At 45.4% G+C, this 20,235-nt stretch overlaps 1 protein-coding gene and 1 long non-coding RNA gene across 9 annotated transcripts in view; one reads left to right on the top strand and one right to left on the bottom strand.

Moving 5' to 3' along the window:
• The window catches only part of LOC113256511 (uncharacterized), a 640,192-nt gene that overhangs the window by 2,007 nt on the left and 617,950 nt on the right, over positions 1–20,235 (bottom strand). The window contains exons 11-12 of the long non-coding RNA XR_008959101.1: positions 15,707–19,246; positions 13,554–13,634 (exon numbers count right to left, since the gene is read on the bottom strand). This is a non-coding gene — a long non-coding RNA (uncharacterized LOC113256511). The remainder of the gene's footprint in view (positions 1–13,553; positions 13,635–15,706; positions 19,247–20,235) is intronic.
• Positions 1–20,235, top strand: part of FHIT (fragile histidine triad diadenosine triphosphatase) — a 1,391,990-nt gene that overhangs the window by 1,343,987 nt on the left and 27,768 nt on the right. The gene's annotated exons all lie outside the window — the stretch shown is intronic.

The raw sequence follows: 20,235 nt of genomic DNA, 5'->3' as shown, positions 1-20,235 counted from the left end.
TCCAGACAGAGGGTGTGACAGATGCAAGGGGCCTGATGTGGACTGCACCTGGTGTACTTGGAGAGCATGGCTGGGGCACAGTAAGCATGGGACAGGCGAGAGCAAGATGAGGTGGGGGGTGCTTAGATTTTATTCCATGTGTGATGGAAGGACAAGGGCCAAAGAGTGCCAGTTACAGGGCTTTAGAATCTGAGCTCTAGAGGAATGTTGCCTGAAATTGTCTATCGGTTTTGCTACTTGCTGGGACAGGTAACCTCTTTGCGCTGCTGTTTTCTCCCCTGTAATATAGGGAGGATACTAGGACCTGCCACACTGGGCTGTTTTGAAGATTAAATGATACAAAATGTATGAAATGTGCTTAGATCAGGGCTGAGCATACAGTAAGTGCTCAGTAAATGTCAGCTCTGATTATTACTGGAGAGACTCACAGGATCTGATGGACTTCTCAGGGATGCTGGACCGTAGAGGCTCAAGCGTAGAAACAAGGGGACGTTTAGGAGGTGACTGTGATCATCCAGGGGGAGAGACGGGCCTTTCTTCAAATCCTGTGGAGTCCCATCTCTGTCCTTGACTTGGCCCTAAGAGACCACCACCATTTCTGCCTCATTCTCTGTCAGAGCCCATCATACCCTCATTTTGCACCTAACCTGTGAAATGTGCTGTTATTCTCTCACATCTCTGTGACGGAGGCATGAGTTCCTCAAGAAAAGTCTTTAGCCTGTCTTTAGCCCTGCCCTCCCATCCCTATCAGCCTGTGATGGTGATAACGTGTAGCCACCAGCCCCAAGGAAGAGAAAAACAGTAGTCTGCGTCAGCATGTAGCATCGGGGACCTGTGCAAACCACAGCACATTTCCCAGGACAGGTCCAGGTTGTAGAAGGGAAGGAGCAGAAACGCTGCGGGACTCCAGCCGGGGGGCCTTGATAAAAGCAGCCCGGAGGCAGGCTCACTCCCTGAGCGGGGCAGGGGGTGGGGTGCTTCCAGCCCACGTGCTGGGATGGCGCCTCAGCAGGCATCAAGTTTTCAGGCTCATTTACATCTTGCGAGTATGTGCAAAGAGCTGGACAGGCAATTCAAATTCATTTTCCGAGGTCACAGCGCCCAGCTTGGGCTGTGTTAGCTCCCAGAACCATTAATGGGGTAATGTGTTCTCTCGCTGTGAGTGGGAATCAGAACGACTTTAATGGGGCTTCATTAGATCCATCTGTCCATCCATCACATCTTCTCCATCCCTCACCACTTGACTTGAAAAACGGGAACACCCCTAACTAATTAGATTTATCCTAATCTCCTTTCTGCCTCGTCAATCCTCTCATAGGCCATCTGTGGGTTTAGAGTTCAGACCCTTAAGAATTATGCTAATCAGTCTTTTTCTAATTTGAAATGTTCATCTGATGGCCACAATTTGAAATTTCTTGCTGTGACAAATGGGAACCCCGTTGTAAGGTTTTGTGCTAATTTTAAACACCCTCATCTTCTGAACTACCACATAATGGACCATTTGTAAGAAAATAGTGAAGAACACACAATCTTGGAGCCGGACAGTGAGTAAGAAAACCAGAGTTGGCGAGGGGAGAATTTTAATTGTGTGTGTGTGTGTGTGTGTGTGTGTGTGTGTGTGTGTGTTCATATGAGTAGGAGATGATTTGCTTTCATTTGTCGACTCAAAAGGAAGGTGCCCGAGCTATTGAATGTGGGGACAGATTGCTCATTTGGGTGGTGCAGCCCCTGGTGTGTAAAATACAGGGGAGAATGAATTCATGGAGGTAGGTGCCCAGAGGGAGAGGGTTGGGGAGTAGATTTCCCGACCCCCTGCATCTGCTAGAGTCTGTGGCCTGGTCCCTAGAGGCCGGTGCGGAATGTTAAGCAGATTTCTGTGCAGAGAGGTCACCCCAGCATTGCAGTGGTTTGAACCTGGCAGGAGAAAGGGCACTTCCTGACACAGCCCAGCGACATTTCCCGCAGAACCGAAATGCCCCCAGGCCCTTAGCGGGGTGACTACAAATCATCAGCTCTGGTAGTAGGGGGCCCAAACAGAGGGCTCCATGGAAGGACTGATACCACATTAATTACTTTGTTGAACAGCAGAGCGCCTTAACCGGGAATGACAGCCCACGGGGCACCTCCCCAGCTGAAACGTGCCCAGGAATCTCTTGGGCGTTCTTGGATCTTGTTAAGATAGTTTTTAATTCAACAGGCCTGGGATGGAGCTTAAGAATCCGCATTTCTAGCAAGCTCCTAGGTGACAATGACACTGCTGGTCTAGAGACCGCACTTGGTGTGGCAGGAGAGGGTAAGAGTTTGGGGAACAGAAAGAACCAAGTTCCAGTCCTGGCCATTTACTGGTCAGGCAGCCTTAGGCAAAGTACTTTCCTCTGTACCTCTTTCATTCGACTGATATTTACTCAATTTCCACTGTTCGCCAGAAGCTGTGCTCAGTGAAATAGTGGGATGAAGATAGAAAATACCCCTGCTTCCCCAGGGTTTTTAATCTGGTGTGGCGACGCATAAGAAAGAACATAACAAAGCAAAAATGTGTAATTATAGCCTGTGATCATTGCTAGCCGTGATAGTGAAGATGATTAATGTTTACTGAGAACCTAGTGGGTACAAAGCCTTAAAGAAGTTCACATACATCGACTGATCGAATCTTTATAACTGCTCTGTAGGATAGCTGCTCCCATCCCTGTTTTCAGATGCAGACACTGAGGCACAGGCATGAAGTATCTTGCCCAAACTCAGGTACTGGAAGGTGGTAGTGACCTGATCTGGGGGCCAGGCAGTCCACCTCTGGAACCAATGCTCTTGATGATGGTCCTGTCAAGGGCCAGGTAGTAAATATTTCAGGCTCTGCCAGCCATTCGGTTTTTGTTGCACCTACCTGATTCTGCCCTTGGAGCACGGATATTGTCATGGACAATGCATGAGGAGTGAGAGCAGCCGTGTCCTGATGGAAGTGCATGTGCCGGGCTGGCACAGGGCCTGATTCAACCCGTCCACTCTAGTTTGCCGATACCAGACCCTGATCATTATCCTCAGTGAGCTTCTCACATTTTAAAGCAGCCCCATGCAATATAAATACAATGTGAGTTACACATGTAATATAAAGCCTTAGTCAGGTTTAAAAAAAAAAGATAAAATTTTAATATATTTTATTGAACCTAAAATATGCAAAATATTATTTCCACAGGTAGCCAGTATAAAATAATTATTGAGATGTTTCATGTTCTTTTTTGCACTAAGTCGTCCAAAGCTGGTATGTATTTTACACGTGTAGTGGATCTCAGCTCAGACTATCCATGTTTCGAGTGCCCGGGGGGCGGCCTGGGGCTAGTGGCAACTGTGCTGGACAGGGCAGTAGTAACGTGCCCAAGCCTCATCCAGGCTGGAGCCTACGATTCTGTATCTATAAGAACCCCCAGATGCTATTGGTCAGCCGTGCACACTTGGGGTAGGAAGGCTGCCGACTGCCAGCCTCTGAAGGAAATGCACTGGGATGGACCTGAGGGGGCAGGTGGTGCACGGGAGGCCCCAAAGGCTCTTTAAAGAGGTCACATTCAAGTTGAAATGCAGAGGACGAGCAGGACGGAGAAGAGCACTGGGAGAAGATGCTCTACTGTGCTAGCTGTTTTAGCTTAAGTGCATACCGTGGAGCTTGGTATGGTATCTTGGGTATTTGCTCTAATGTAAAGGCAGGCAGATAGACAGCCTTTGGGAGCCCCTGCCTGCCGTTCTTCCCGCAGCCTGGACTCGTACCCCTTCAGTGCTCCCACAGTTGCCCAGATGTCCCTCATCGCAGCACTGTCCATGCCTTCTGTGGGTGCCGGATTGTTTTCTGGGTGGCCCACCAGAGTTGTGAGTCCTGAGAGGGCAGGCTTGGGGCTTGGCCACTGCTCTGTCCCGAGCCTCTATGTCGCCTGTGGCCATTTGTCTGCTTGGCAGTGAAGATTGGGCCTTGCAGAATATTTGGAATTCCATCTAAGGCCCATCTGGGCGTTCACTCCTTGAAAACTTTCCAGGTAGGACCTCTCCAACTAAAGATCAGAGGAGAGAAGTCTTTTGTCTGAGAGAGGAAAGAAAGGACTTCAAGTGGTGTGGCGTGTGCTCAGAGGGCACAGGCAGGGGGGTCACAAGCTGAGTGGCCTGCAGGTATGTTCACGGGGGTCGGCACAGTCCGTGTGAATCTGACATATTTTAGAAGCGGGCCTTGGCTCGCCACTCCCTGGTATCCAACCCCAGGGTCCAACATGAGGCTGCTGCCTCCCTCCCTTGCTACCTGCCTCACCTCCACACAGGGCTGAAATCGCTGTTCCGGGTGCTGGGGGAGCCTAAGAGGAAAGGGCAGGTGCTCCTCTCTCACCGAAGAGTGACCTCACAGGTCAGGCTGGCTCTGCCAGAGAAGCTCAGGTCTGTTAATGTGGCTTGAGATGCCAACTGGTTGTGGTCCTAACACCGAGCTCTTCCGGTGGTCTTACTGTCGAGCCTCTCAAAATCCACCCCACCCAAGCTCTGCTACGTTAATTGAGGGCCATCTTGCCTGTGGTAACAGCTTCAGACACGCGCATGGCATTGCCTAGTCTAGAGAGAGACACGCTGCACAGTGGTCAGGAGGGCGGGTCCGGGCCCGGCTGCTTGTGTTTGCATCCCAGCCCCGTGCCTGCTTATGCCAGTTCCCAGACCTCTCTGGACTCAGTTTCCTCCTGCGTTCAATGGAGATACGTAGTGCCACCCTCCTCCTAGGATAGTTGTGAGGATTAATGAAGACGGGTCGAGTGCATGAAACAGGGTCTGCCCGTGATACGCTCTCGCTGTTGCTATCAGAAATCGCTTGCACCTGTGTTACTGCATAGGTTCCTTCCAAAATCCTCCAGAAAAAGCAGGGCTAGTGGTGGTAGGATCTCCATTTAATAGTATAGGTGATCAAAGTGAGATTCAAGGAAGGGAAGGACCGTGGCTTGGAGGGAGTGCTAGCCCTCAAGTTGAGGCCTTCTAAAAATTCACATAACATTGACTTTTACTTACTGGCTTAGGAGGCACTGATGTACCAGGCGAATAAAGGTGAACAAAGCCCAGTAGAGCTCCCCAGCAGTGGGGGAGACAAATGCATTACAGAAATACGAGCTAGGGATGGAGGAGAGGAATTTTCCTGCTCAAGGTGTGCAATGGCACACTATATGCTTTTGTAACATCATGACTTTGCTGGGGTCCTTGGAGATGGAAGTATCCTTTGTGGGTTTTTAAGCTGGGACCCACGATCCCCCCAGGGAAGTTTCACGTAAAGAGTATGTGTTTGTATGCAGACATTTTTTCCTAGGGAAAGGAGTCATAGCTTTGATCAGATTCTCAAAGGTCTTGACATGCCCCAGAATGGTGAGAATTCCTGTTCTAGAGGCACTTGGATGTAATTTGTGAAAATTGTCAATAACGAGTAGCCCATGTTTTAGGTATAAGCTTGTACACATACCGATAGATACCCACCACTGCTGGTCTAGAAGGAGAAAGGCAATTCTCCTTAAGACTCTGCCTCAGTGTCTCTCCTACAGCCCTTTTGCATCGTTTTTCCATGTAGACATTACCAGTGATTTGCTGGTTGACCCTGAGCCAACTATTTCACTGCTCAGAGCCCCTATTTCTGGTCACGGGGGGGGGGGGCAGCTTCTAGTTTGCAGATTCTTGGGGGGAATTTGGATGGCTTAACTGTCTTACACACACCAGATGTAACAGGCCCTCGGTGCATGTAGGCTTCCTTCCTTTGCCTGGTGTCAAGCTTTCTGGTGGATCATTCCAGTAGACATTCTTAGGGAAGTGTTTTAATTTTTTTTCCTTTGCATTCCTGTGCTTTCTGTCCTGGACCGAGGTTGCCTCTCTTCCCAAGAATCATTCTTATTCCATGTCTGTGGCCTTTACGGAGCAGGCTTGTTAACTTTTGCTCTTTCCATCCGTTACCACGTCTTAGGAAAACCTACCTGTCCTTTCCTCACTGGTTCTAGGGATTGAATAGAGTGGATATTTCATTTGTTGTTGCCCCCTATGCCTTATGTAACTGGCAGCTGATCTTTTGGCCTATTATTCTCTCATGTTAGAAGTGGGAAGAGCACAAAATTGCCCTGTTACCATCCCTAGAAGAAAAGGTACATTCTGTTTTGTTGCCCTCAGAAGCTAGGAAGCAGGGATTTCCAGTATGCATTTTTGTTTTAAATAAAAGCAGCTGTCTATAAACTTGGAAACATGTGCCACCTCAGTCTTACTCTTAATGAAGAAGCAGTAAAATGATCACAGCAAGTCAGCCACTTCTGGGATGTGTTGCATTGCTTCTCTCCCCATTCCTAGGCAGTAGCTGCGTGGCTGGGGTGCTGGTAGGGTCAAGGGCATGATCTTGGGAGTCAGAAAGGCCCCGTTGTGGACTCTGCCCTGCTGTGTGACAGCCATGGGGCCTTGGACGTACCGCATAGCTTTCCTGAGCCTCGGCGTCGCTAAGACGGGGAGTAGGGTCGTGCATACTGTACCCATTTGCTAGGGCTGCCATAGCAAAGCAACACAAAGGGCGGCCTAAACCCAGTTAAATGCCTGTGTTTTCTCACAATTCTGGAGGTTAGAGGTCTAAAATCAATGTGTCAGAATGGCTGGTCCCTTCTGAGGACCCCGAGGGAGAGTTTGTTTCAGGACTCTCTCCTGGCTTGCGGGGGTGGGGGTGGGGTGTTGCGGCAATCTCTGGCATTTCCTGGTTTGTAGACCCATCATCCCAGTTTCTGCCTTCATGTTCACATGGCATTCTTTCTGTGTGCGTGGCTGTGTCCAAACTTCCCCACGTGTAAGGACACCACTTCTACTGCATGAGTGCCCACTCTAATGACTTTATTTCAGCTTGCTCCGTGAGGACCCAAGGTTACATTCTGAGCTACTGGGGGTTAGATATTGAACATATCTTTTGGGGGGAAAGGGGGGTATAACTCAATCTGAAACACATACCTACTACATCAAGTTGCCAGATGATTAGATGAGATAATCTTCAAAAAGGGTTTAACTTAGTGCCTGGCACCTAACAAGCCCTCAGTACGTTGCTTATTATCTGTAAGGGAATTTATCATGCCCTAATTTCTCACCTACAAGTCTTAGAGGTTTTCAAGTTGTTTGCTCTTCCTTTTCTCTCATTTTTCATCAACTAGAGGGCAAGTAAATGTAAAGGGAAAAGGCAAAGCATAGATCAGTCGAAACACAGAAGGTTCTGCCATTTGACCACCAGAACAATTTATACTTTGTTTCCTTAGCCTGAGGTTATATTAGTAAAAAACAGATTTGTGTGTATAAAAATACACAGAAACCTATTTCAGTCCACTCTGCATTAATTATTTGAGAAGCTTGTCTTAAATAGCACAACGATTTTGTTTGAGGGAAAACTTTGAAACCTACATAATTATCAGGTGGCCATTTAAAAAAAAAAATCAAAACTAACCCACTGTCTGAGAAAACATGTTATTGGAATCAAATAAGCTGGCGGCATACTCTGCAAATTCCGTGTGTACTGCTATGGTATCTGAAACATAATTATCAAGCTTAAGTTAATTAGACTAATGCTCAGAAAATCTGGCCTGGCAGCTTGTGGTAAGTAATTATATATACTGATTAAAAATGTAATACGCAGCGAGCAGAGGCGATGGAAACTCCATTTGACACAGTGTGTGCATGTGTACAATTAAGAAGCCACGTAGAAGAATGCCCACAATGAGAAGGAACATTGTAGAAACCGACGGGCATCATGCCAAGTCTTCTTCAAGATGTTCCCCTCACCCAGTGGGGAACGGGTGGCTTTCACCACAGGCCAGCTCAGGAAGGGGATGTGGCCACGGGTACTTGCTGACCACCCCGAGCATACTCCAGACCACAGCCTCTGCTCTACTGTGTTCGTTCCTTTTCTCTCAAGCTTCTCCTTCAAAGCATGATTAGGTGTCAGACAACAGAAGTCCACTTCCTTAATGATTTTCCAGGCACTGAAGCTACGAAACTGTCATTCATTCTGGGTCACAGAGAAGGGTAGGATGCTGCCCCCTGTGCAGGCATAAACATACCTTTCATTTGCCCTTCTGTTTGCTGTTTGGCTTTCTCTCATTATTTTTCAAAGAGGGAAGAAGAGCCCATTGGGGATCCATGAGTGAAGACCAAGGGCCCCCAACATTTGTCTATCTACTCAGGTTCATCATAAATTTATTGTATCATAAAATTTTTGATTAAGTAAATATGGTTATATTTTAGATTGATGAAGGCTATCATCAAGAATTTTTGTTCTGTATCATTCTTACAGCGTGTCTCTGTTCCCACATTAGTATTATAATATTTGGTTGGGAGAACATAATCAAACCCTTCTTTGAGGACTGAGGATGGCAATACCTGAGTCACCCTCCTGAGTATCTGTTATGGTTGGTTGATTTGAGCAAGAAGGTACTTAGCGAACACCTACTGTGTACCCAGCTCTGGTTTTGTAAGGTCTTCGCTAAGGTGTTACATTGAACCATGTGACGTTGTTTTGACGGTTAAGGGAAGATTGAATATTGCTAACAGACATGGTTTTGCCCTCATAGAACCTATAATTTAGTGGGTAAGATACTTACAACATAGTACCTGTTCTGAAACAGAACGCATGAAAGGGCCCCCTGGTCAAGCCTTAGGAGAGCAGGGGAAGAAATCTATTCCTTGAAGAGAATAGTATGTGCAGAGGACTGGTGGTAAAACGAGGCAGGTTGTTGAAAGAGCCACTCCTGTTCAACAGGGTAGGCACAGAGGCTGCAAAGGGTTGAGAGAGGGAGTGATATGGTAAATAAGGGCCTATCATGCCAAGAAGACCATGTCAAAGGCCAATAACTCAGGACCAGAGCATTTGCTAGCAAGGGTTGGGAGAAACTGCCCTGGGCCACTATCTGGAATTTAATTTATACTTTTTAAGTAAGAGAAGCCCCAATATATCGTCCTCCCACTGTGATATTCCACTTCAAACCCAGAATCAGGCCACTCCTATTAGATTTCATTGAGGCTCCTTGTTAGTAGAGAAACATGCCAAGGCTTTCAGTCTAAGACTGCAGAAAAGACTCCCACAACTCATTTCCCTGGATCTTTGTTTCCTTTTCTGTAAAATGGGGACAACAATATTATGCCTCTACCTACCCCAAAGTTGATTCAATGAGATTCTGAATGCAGAAGTGTTTTAATTTAGACACCTGAACTTAGTCCCCATTGTTAGCAGACTGGGATGCTGTTCTATGAGAGAGGGCATGCAGATTAGGGAGTGGGCTCTGAAGTCGCAGCACCCATGAGCGATAAGGTCACATCTCTGATTTTAACTTCCTCACCTGAAAATGGAGAAGATTGCACCAAGGCTATTCAAAGAGGGTTAAATGCGATCGTCTCTGTACCAACACTTGGTACCTGGTACTTAGAGCATGCTCAATAAAAATCCATTAATAATAATATAATTATGCCATCATTATTCTTGGGCTCCCTTCCTTTGATGTTGTCACTTCCCTAGAGCAGAAGGTCCCTGGCATTGGACCAAGAGCATCTTTCCTTTGGCCGGGGGTCCATTTTCCACAGAACAGTATTTGTTCCTTGTGATTTAACTGCCATTTGGCTGGAGGCTTAAGTCCTGAATCTGACTCCCCTTATAAATAGATGAGTCACCTCTCTACCCAAGGCCCAAAGAACTACTTGCAAAGAGAAAGAACAGTCAATCAATCAGCAGGGAGATGGGGGGTTGTTTTTTGTTTCTGTTTTGCTTCTGGAATGCCAAATATTTAGTATTTTTTAAATTTTTAAATTTTGGCATCCGGTAGACACAGTTGAGTAACCATGTAGGAACAGATCTTGGACTGATAACTTGGCTACTAGGCTTCAACCCAGCGTCAAAGAACTAGACCGTTATTGCCAAAATCAAAAACTAAAGAGGGAGAGGAGCAAAATAGCTTGGAAATTAATGCCTTTTTTCAACATCTTGTGTGTGTTTCCTACCCAAATAACAATCAGCTTGCTGCTTGTTGCCCCCGACGTGGGAAACATAAACAACATAGGGCTGCAAAGCCGTTCCAGTAACAGTCTTGGTCTGAGAATCAGCATGAAGAAAAGGACTAAGAGAGATAATGAAATGTAGAAAGCATGTGAAATTTATATTACCACTGCAGACATGTTTATTAAAATCCAGGCGAGTATTACTTTTGCTTCGGAAATAGGACATAAGAGGAAATTTATGGAGAGGAGAATGTTTGGATGACTATCTCACAGACATAAAGCTCTTAAGGCAGAGCAGTTTTAATTAAGAACAGCATCCTGTGTGAAGTGTTATACCCAAAATAGATCCTAGGGGGGATTCAGTGAAGGGATACATCAATTTCAGACATCTGGAATCCAATTAATAACTTCAGTGCTCTTACACAGCAAATGTTACTATGTTGTAATTCTTACGGAGGTTCTCCGAATGGGAGCTGGATTTCCATAGGGAGGGAAATGGCAGTCATCCTATGCTGTAAACTGCATGTTGCCCAAGGATGGCCATCTTTGTTTTTCATTCACGGCCTGCTCTGATGCAGTTATACTGAATGACTAATTGGGTATCTGCAAGCCCGTCACTCAGCACAGAAGTTAGGATTTTGATATCCTACACCTAACCATGTGATGAGCCCACACCCGCCCCCCGCCAGAGTTATCCATCACCCTGAATCTCACGGCCCCATTGCTTCACTTCTTTTTACATAGTTTTAGGCATCTCCGTGCATTTTTTAAAAGGATATATTTTTAAGTTGTTTTTTAACTTTATAAAAAAGCATCCTGCAGCATATTATCTTTTAGAAATTATTTTTTCCTTCATTATATGTTAAGATTTGTCCGTATGGGTTGTCTCTTCCAAACAATTCTTTCAATCACTGTGTAAGACTCCATTATGTGAATGTATCAATTTAGTCATCTACTTTCTGAAGAACATTGGTCACTTCCAGGTTTTTGCTGTTTTAATTAGAGCTGCTTTGAACATTCTCATATATGTGAGAAAATTTTCTCTCGGGTGTATAACTGGGTATAGTATTGGCAGGTCACAAGGTGGTGTGAATGTCAGCTTTAGGAGATCATGCCAAACCATTTTCCAAAGAGGGTGCTCCAAGATGCCCTCTCACCTGCACTGCCAGAGGGATCCCGAGGGTCCGTACTCTCTTTCGGCCACAGAATTGCCAGATTTAGGTGTAGCTCAGATTCATCGACATTGGAAAGTGATATTTGTATGTGAACTTGATCTCCTGCTGTGTGACCTCAGAGCTGAAGCTAAGATACATGCACAGAGGTTGGGGAAAGGAGAGTCAAACTTAGGCGAGGATAAGCCAGATGACTTCCTGGCACCGCTTGTCAGTCGGGGGCCCCTTGTCTCGGGGGGTTGGGGGGGTGGGTAAGATCTCAAGCCAGTGCATGAGTACCCCTTGGATGTCTGGACTGGAGAACTGTAAATATTGGTTTCAGACCCTGATTCTAGGAACAAGCATTTTTCAAATATTTGTTTCTGGGACTTTAAACAGATACCTGAAATTTTAAGAAACTACTTTAAAGCATTTTGATCTTTTATCCTTTAAAAAGCAGCCAAACTCCTTTAAACCCCTGAGCAGCACTGAGGTGAGATTAATTAAAAGATTAGGACTCTTAAAAGATTTTTATGGGTTTTTCATTCATGAAGTTATAACTCCCAACAATGACATTTTAAAATCAAGCCATATAGATAGATAGATAGATAGATTCAATTATATATACACACACACACTCATATACATACATATGAGTCAAGCCTGGATTTTTATATAAAGTATAAATGCCAGTCTTGGCCCTTTCTGTAGTGCCCCTCGAGCATCTCAGTAATAAATAAATGAGAGGTTAGATGCACAGTAGGAAGCTGGAAAAGGTGAAGACGGCATCTCTTTTCTAGCCTGATGCTTCGAAATAATCCCAAGCCTGGCATTGCATTTTAAGTGTTCACTGTGGTGAAGCTGTATGTGTGTATGTTTACAGTTGGCTTACATCTGTTTTCTGTGCTGATTTCTGGATTATGGTCACTTATAGGGTATATAAAATGAGCAGTTGAGCCTATAACAAGGAAATCTCGGTTTCTTTCAAGTATTCTGTTTTTTGTTGTTTTTTTTTTTTTTTAAGGCATTTGAAATCCTTTGTGACAAAGATCTGCTGTCACGCATGGTAAGCTTAGCGTTTCAGCAGCATCCAAGGCTTTATGTCTTCATTAAAAAAAGGTTTTTAAATGAACTAGAGAAAGGCATTCGGGAAAGGTTGGCTCCTAATTTATTTGTGCAACTCACACGGCCAGGCTTTGAAGGGCATTGGCACAGCTCCATCAGAAGTGAATGGGTTTGTGAATAACAGAGGGCATGTTACTTTCAATGGGTGTGTAGCAGCTTTGTGGGGTGTGGCTTCGTAACCAGAGGCAGAATGATTATCTTGTAAAAAGAAGAAATTCATGACCAAACCAGGGGAGTGGTGGGTACCCTTGGAATACAGATTTTATGTTCATAATTTTTCATCTGCCAACATGTGGGTCCCGCTGCCAGGCACCTGGCCAGATGGTTTGGGGTAGCCCTTTTAGCTCTGCCAAACATACGGTGAACGTTCAGGAAGCGGCTTGCGAGGTCAGCCTGTGTCCTTGCTGCTCCGTGGTGGTAACCACTTGTGCAAATAACTTGCCACTCACTTGCTTTTCTGTGGAAAATTCCCTATCAGGAGGGCCTGGTATTAAGGAGGAGTAGAGGTCCAGTAAGCAAAACTCAAGCCACAAAGTAGCACTGCCCTATCTCAGAGGCAAAGCTGAGCCCAGCTGTTCCAGCTAGCCTCTCCACTTCAGCTCATGGAGTCTAGACTTACTACATCTTCACTTAAGATTCTTGTGAGCCCAGCAAACATAGGTGCCCAACAAGGGCGATGTGACGAAATCTTCCAATCCCTTGTCTAGCACCTGTGCCTCTAGTACCGAAAGGAAGGGGACTGGTCCCCTCCCTCCTTGGGCACTTCCTCATTCTGCTCCCGTCCCTGGCCTTCAGCCAGGGCACAGACTATGCAGATACCTCTGTCCTTCCTCTGGGCCTGAGCACTTGCTGACCCCTCTCAGCCTCCTTGTCGCCTCCTCAGAGCAGTCTACCCTGCCTGCATTGGCTAATGTACTCGTTATTCCCTAGAATGGTAGCAACCAGTTTGATGACTTCCTAATTGTCTGCCTTTTCTCCTCAAATGCAAGCCTCCCAAGGGCACTAAACCTTGTCCAGTTTGCTCACCATTCCACAGTGTAAGACTCTGTGGTAGACACGTTACTATTATTTGTTGAATAATTGAATGAGTTCCGTAGACAAATGAGCTTCCAGTGCTTGGAGGACCTGGATTGGGCAACGCCGCCCCCCACCCCCAGACCTCCTTTGGTTTCTCCAGATGGGTTTTACCTCGAGGGCTTAGTTGAGGCTGCCTGCAACATTGTGTTGCACAGGACTCTGAAGCCATGTCTATGGTGGTGTGTTTCTCGTTGTGTGTTTGCTTACCGTCTTGCAGTGCAGACACTCCACTCTCCTCAAGGTGAGCTCTCTTGCCTGGGCTACGCTTCTAAAGATTCTGTAAGGGGCCTTTAGAAAAAGAAGCCATATTGTGTAGTAGGAGCAAATATGAAACAAAACGTTCAGGAGATTCAAAGAAACCAGAAATTGGCCCTTTGCCTTTTCTCTTTCCTCATTCTGAGTACCAAAGTTGACATCACTCGGGGAATAAAGGAGAACACTCTCGCTCAAACACCAATATCCAAGACACGGTGGGGGAAGGCTTACGGAACATGGCTGGCCAAGGAAATTGCTTTTTTTTTTTTTTTTTTTTAGGAAATTGCTTTTTGAATAAATGTTTCCTTTTCCGAAGTTTGCTCCATCATGAATCTCCCTTTCAGAAGGAGTTTCATTTCATTTCTCGGTGAGCATGTTTCTAGAAACAGGAGGCCTGAGGAAATCAAACTGGTAGAAATCTCTAGTCCCTGTTGCTTCACCAATTTCCTACCCATTAAAAAGCCAGTAAAGCTCTGATATGATGGAGCCTGGGGTGAGGTGTCAGGGAGCAGCGATTATTTACTGAGAACTGGCGTGAGGTGCAGTCGCCCCTCAGCGGAGGCTCCCCAGCCTGATCCCAGCTCGGAGGTGGAGCTCTGTTTGCAACTTCCGTTTTCTTCTCCGGGCTGCTCTATCACCTGTGCTCTCGAAAATGTTAACCACAGGAAAGTTGCCAAGAATTTACAGAATGGATCCAAGAGTGCACTAGGAGCCCGCAGATCATATTTCTGATCCAAACGACGACTGTTCCTCATTAGCCATGTGATGTCGGTGGAGTGATTCAAGTGTGTAGGAGACTCAGATGTTTCATCCAGGAAAGGGGGATGACGACCTTACACAGCCGCTAAGTTGGGAGGGAAAGCACCCTTGAGCAATGCTTCTTGAGAACAGACTCGGTGTCAGACCCAGTAAGGAGACACCGATGGCTGTTGCTGTAATTTGGTGATTTCTGTCATGCACATGAGAACTGGACAGAAGGCTTTCTACCAAATTAACTGTTGTTGAGGGCTTGTGATAATGGAAATACCAAGAACTGTTGGGTGAGCGCAACTGATTTCAATACCAAGTCCTGGTCATCACTACTGCCCTCATGGGATTTTCATCTGAAATTCCTAGCCCGACTGAGGCAGGCTCACTCTCATTCCTTAGGAACACGAGGCTCACTGTGGTAAGCTCTGAGGAAGATTGTAGCCCTGGGGTGTCCTAATAATAAGTAAGTCAGGTTTGTGTTTTACTCTAGACTAGTGATTCTTGAACATAGTGACTCCCATATATCAACACCCCCAGCAGCTCCTCAAGGTCCAGTTCCTGAGCCCTGTTCCTCGACTGCCCTGATGCCATGTTGTAAGAAAGTTCTAAATGGTGGCCAGCCAGGAGGCAGTATGGCAGATCCAGGAGGCCCCATCTGGGGTTACCTGTCTCAAATATACATTTCAGGTGAGCCTTACTGATGGTGCCCCTGACAGGAAGAGACTACCTTGTTGTTTTCATTGAAATCAACCACATAAGACCAGAAGCAGAAGTCTCCCTTTGCTGAGCGGCTCCTAACAAGCTTCTGATGGAAAATGACAAATTAACAATGTCTAACCCATTAAAGCAATTTTATGATAGCAGGCATGTACTCCCCCAAACCTGACTGCCCACCCTGGTTTGTACAGGTCTTATAGGGTGCCTGGGATACTCTACTCTGAAGACCATTCATAGTACAGGCAATTGAGTAATAGCTGGTCCAAATTGTGACACTGGCAAAGTCTCGTTTGCTGCTTTGGCAATCGCCTTGACAATGTGATACTTTAATGTATAATTGGATAAGCAATTGGGTTCTGTTATAGTACAGTGGTTTGGCATAATTATTTTCCAGTGCTGTGATTTTCTAGTTAATAAATACTTTCGGGGGTTACAAATTCTTAAACATCAACACTCTATACTCCTTGAAAGTAGGATGCCATTAATTAATATAAGAGTTTATTTCAGCATTTTGGCCTCATTGGCAGCACTAAAAACAAAACAAACAAAAAAAAAAAAACTTTTGCTTTAACTCAAGCAAGTTAGGCTTAAGTCAAAGCTTGGGCAACTAATCAAATGATGAATGCCCTGATGATTACCTGGATTTCTCTCCATCAGAGCAATAAACTGGGCTTTGGAAACTTCACAGTGAATAAGGGGGAACCGGATGTCACTTGGTTGCACTTAGAGGTCTCACTGTGTGGCCATCAGTCCAGGGTTTCAGCTCATACAGAGAGTAAGAAGGGAGGCAGTTAACATATTTTTGCACAAAGAAATATTGGAAGAATCTCAGGTTTCTAAGAAAACACAAGTGGCTGCCTGAGGTTAGCAGCACAGACTTCTTCTTATTTTGCATCAAATGAAAGCAAGAGAGAATTTATTAGGACACCAAGAAAGGCCTAAGTGGGTGACCATCTGCTCAATAACCAGCATGCAGAGAAAGGGCCTTTGGTGTTTTGGGGAGGAAGCAGGTCTCAAAGGATGCTGGCGGAGTGTGTGTGACAGAGTGCGATGACATCCAGAATCGTGAAATATGACTCAAGTTGATCTAAATGGTCCAGGAAGGCTTCTCGGGGAGTTTGGGAAGCGTGTGACTGCGGAGAGGCACATACTGGCAGGACAGGAGTGATTTTCATACCGGTTCAGAGCAGCTGTGAGCAGGGGAGCCAGCATCCATGTGTGCTCTACAAAGGGCTCAGAAGGAAGCTGTCAGAGAAAGGTCCGCCCCCTCCAGGGAGGCACTGAGCCCCTGTCTCTAACTGCACACATTGCCACCAAGTCACCGACCACGCTGGTGTATGGAGCAGCCGAGCTCCCCTCCGTCCTAGCGGCCCCCCTCTCGTCCATGTGCATGCCTGCCCAGCTCTCATCATTTCTGGTCTGGCTGTTGCAGGAGCCAGAATCTCTCTCTAACTCATTCTACAGGCAGACCACTCTATGAAAAATTATTCTAAGCTTTTAACTTCCCTGCTTCCAACCCCTGAATGTCTTCTTTGCACCAAAAATAAAATCCACATTTCTCAGCCATCCCCACGGGCTGCAAATGGTCTACCACATCCCTTGCTTTCTAGTCACTCAACCAAGATTCCTTTTTCCTCAGTGCTCTGTACTTCCGCTCCCTTTGTGTGAAATACCCTTTCTCCCTCCTCTTTGCTTCAGAGATTTGTAGCCATTGTTCACATCTCAGCTTAAGCAGCATTTGTTGGGGAGGTCTTCCTCCCAAACCCCCTCCCCACCATGCTACCATCCCTACAGGTCACGATGCACTGGTTGTTCTTCAGAGGTCTTCTAATACTACATTATTTGACTTACAAGATCTGTTATAAAACAACAACAACTTCAAAAATTCTGACACCTTCTCCAGCTCAGCCCAATAGAAACAACCACATCCCATTCTAGAAGACCCACGTTTTAGCCTCACATTTTCAGTGACTTACCTCCCCTCGGCGAAACTTCCCACCTCTGGACCATCTTTCGAGGTTAATGCCATGCTTAATGCTCTATTTCTGACACTATTTTACTTAATCTATTTTCTAAATCAACTCTTTACCTTAAATCAATTTACTTTAAAAGGAAATTTGAGACGACATCATAAATGGGAGATAACCCTCAAAATAAATGTGATCTAAACACAACAACCTTATTAAATTCTAGCTAGAGTCTGAGATGGCTCCTCTGTGTCTGTTTGTTAGAGGTCATGTTGGCACCATGTTAAGGACATGTTAGCACTGAGACTTTCTTTTTGCTTAATGAGAAGGACTGGAAGAAGACTGAAAATGGAATAACTTACAGTAGGATTCAGAGCTGTTTGTGGCTTTGAATCACAGACCAGAGGCCGTCTGCTGGGCCACTGAGATGCCTTCCCCATCTTTGTAAAGGCTTCACAAAATGGCAAGTAAATTCCAGTTCTCTTGACCACTCTGGTAGAGGGTCAGGCATACCCGTGTCAGGACTCTTGGGGAAAGAGGGATGCACGCAGTTGGTGAAGCCGGCCGTGGACTAAGCTGCAGGAGAGCTGGCCCACACATGTGTCTGCTGAAGCTGTTGCCATTGCCCAGGATAACCTTGTCCTTAAAATCCCATCACCATCCTTCAAGCCCAGTGCAAATCCTGATCTTGTAAAGTCAACCCAAGATGCCACCCTGGGAAGAATTACCCTTTCCCTCAGATATTCTGAAAGCATTATGATAGAACTTCTAGCCCAGCTCAGTCTTTAGATCAGACTGACTTGTAGTATATTACATATGTATAATTCGGTCTACCCTGTAAGGTGGTGAGGCCCCAGAAGGCAAAGATTTTTGGCTTATTCATCTTTACAGCTAGCACAAGACCTAGCACAGTGCTTGGGATATATCATGTGTCCAACAAATGGTTGTTGGCTAAAATCAAAATAGAGGCTGTAGAGGCAGAGAATCAGATCTGAAAAAAAATTACGGATTTACTTCCCTATTCCTTGATATTATTTCCCTTTCAAGACTATGTAAACACCTGTCTGAACAGAGCCATCAACCCATAAGAAATAGTTTAAGCTTTCTGCTCTTTATGTTGTTTTACAAAACGAGTAACAATGAAATATATTAATGTACTTTTTAACAACACCCAAGTTTATATGCAGCCACTTGCTTCTTTAAGGAGTGGTATCAAATTTTCTCCCCTTGCACCCCCACCCTTTGAAGACAATTTGGCATTTTACTATAGGTTAGTTCCAAATTCTGAAAAACAGTTAAATTATTGTGGATCATTCTTCCTACTGTATTCCATTACAGAGCTATAAAAAAGTCAAGAGTCAAGGCAGTTTGAGCATTACATCAGGGAATTAATCTTTACCCCACATACCTCCCGATAGCACGCTCAATGCCCAGGAAGGAGCAGAATGTCAAAATCGACGCCTATCAGTACTTCAGTCAGAAATCCTGTTAACACTACCTTCCCCAAAATCATTTCGGGCAGATAAAGTGGAGTGACTGCAGATACATTTTTTTTCAATCTCTTTTCATAGCTGTATAGAAATAGTACGCTCTTCCAGGAGCCATTGCAGACTTCACTCTGTTGAATGTGAATAAAGACTTTTTGGTTCAAATTTTTGCGAACTTTGTAACTTTGGTGAGCACTTTCCCTCTAAAGAACCAAGTGCCTGTGAAAACAGTGTCAACTGTTCAACAGTTTCCCTGTTGCATGGAGAGAAGGAGAGGAATGCGCTGTGGTGCTGAGCGTTTTCACGGCCGTTTAACTTACGTGATGTAATTATGAGGAGGAAAGACAGAGCGCTGTAGTGCGTTGAATCCCAGACAGTCACCTGGAAGAAGCGCTTGTTCTTTTATGTACCACTAACAGAGAAAAACACTGCCAGTTGAATTATGACACACCACTGATTGTGGAACATACTTTGACTTCAGAGACGTGAAAATATGAAAACGTGCGTACCTGAGAACCAATGTGCTAGGAGATATAAAGGGAGGTGGTGATTTACTCTTTGTTTCTTGCAACAATAGCCTTAGTGTGCACCCAGGGCTAGCCTTGAGTTTCTTCTTCCCTTGGACAGCTTGCTTCTTTTCCAGGATTCACAGCTAGGCGGGTTTGGGAACAACCCAAGAGCGAGCCAAGTACTTCTGTGGTCATTTTCAAAGGAGTCTCCTGGACTGAGTTACCAGATAAAATACAGGAAGAAGTCCAGTTAGGTCTGAATTTCAGATAAACAAATAATACTTTTCAGTAAGAGTATGTCCTAAATACTGCATAAGATATACAGAACACTCCTTTCATTTGTTTTAGTATTTTTGAATAAAAATAAAAATACTAACTCTGGCGGCCATGCTCCCAGGGTAATTTGACTACATTTGACCATTACCACATGCTTTTACTCTAGGACCTTGACCTCTGAGGAGCCTCCCTCCATTCATACCTTTTTCACTCCTTACAACCACCCTGGGAGTTAGGGATTATTGTAAGTCATTTTAGATCTGAAGGAGCTAGATTTCCTCCTCAGACTTGAATTCGTCAGTAGATGCGTTGGTATGGGCCTGAATTTTGATCATAGCTCTTAATCCTTTTACAGGATATTTAAGGTCCAAAAGACACATATCACTGGGGAACCATGAAGTTAGGAAAGCACTTTTACTCCTGCCCATAACGTCTCTGGGTCGGTCAGTGGTCACTGTCATGGGGACAGTGTATCTAGCCTAATAATAGTTGTAAGTGGTATGTAGTGTTTGCTGTTGCTGTGACTACGATCATGTGCCAAGCATATCACTATTCAACTCCTACTGCTCGCTTTTTACAGCAAGGGGAAACTGAGGCACAGAGAGGTGAAGGAGCTTGCCCCTCTCATTGTTAAAGTCTGGGCCTAACCTCATCTTCTTGCAGAGAAGTTGCTGGATGTTCCTTAGATAACTCCCTCTCCCCTCTCTTTAAAGAGCACTCTGTTTCTTTACCAAACTAAGTTGACTCCCAAAAGCCTTTTAAACTAGGTCATGCCCTCCCAGCAGCAGCCTTCCCATGAATGACCCTCTCATTCATAAGTTACCACTTGGTGTCTCCTCTCCCTACCTGGGAGTCCCCTCGGGACAGTAAAGGGGTCTGTTTCAGTGTTCTAACGCCAAGGCCAGCCTTTAACATGGCAGAGACAGAA

Source organism: Ursus arctos, unplaced genomic scaffold, assembly GCF_023065955.2.
Source record: "Ursus arctos isolate Adak ecotype North America unplaced genomic scaffold, UrsArc2.0 scaffold_14, whole genome shotgun sequence".
In the NCBI taxonomy this organism is placed as follows: Eukaryota; Metazoa; Chordata; class Mammalia; order Carnivora; family Ursidae; genus Ursus; species Ursus arctos.
The sequence above is the reverse complement of the archived record's forward strand: the minus strand, read 5'-3'. Positions and strand labels throughout refer to the sequence as shown.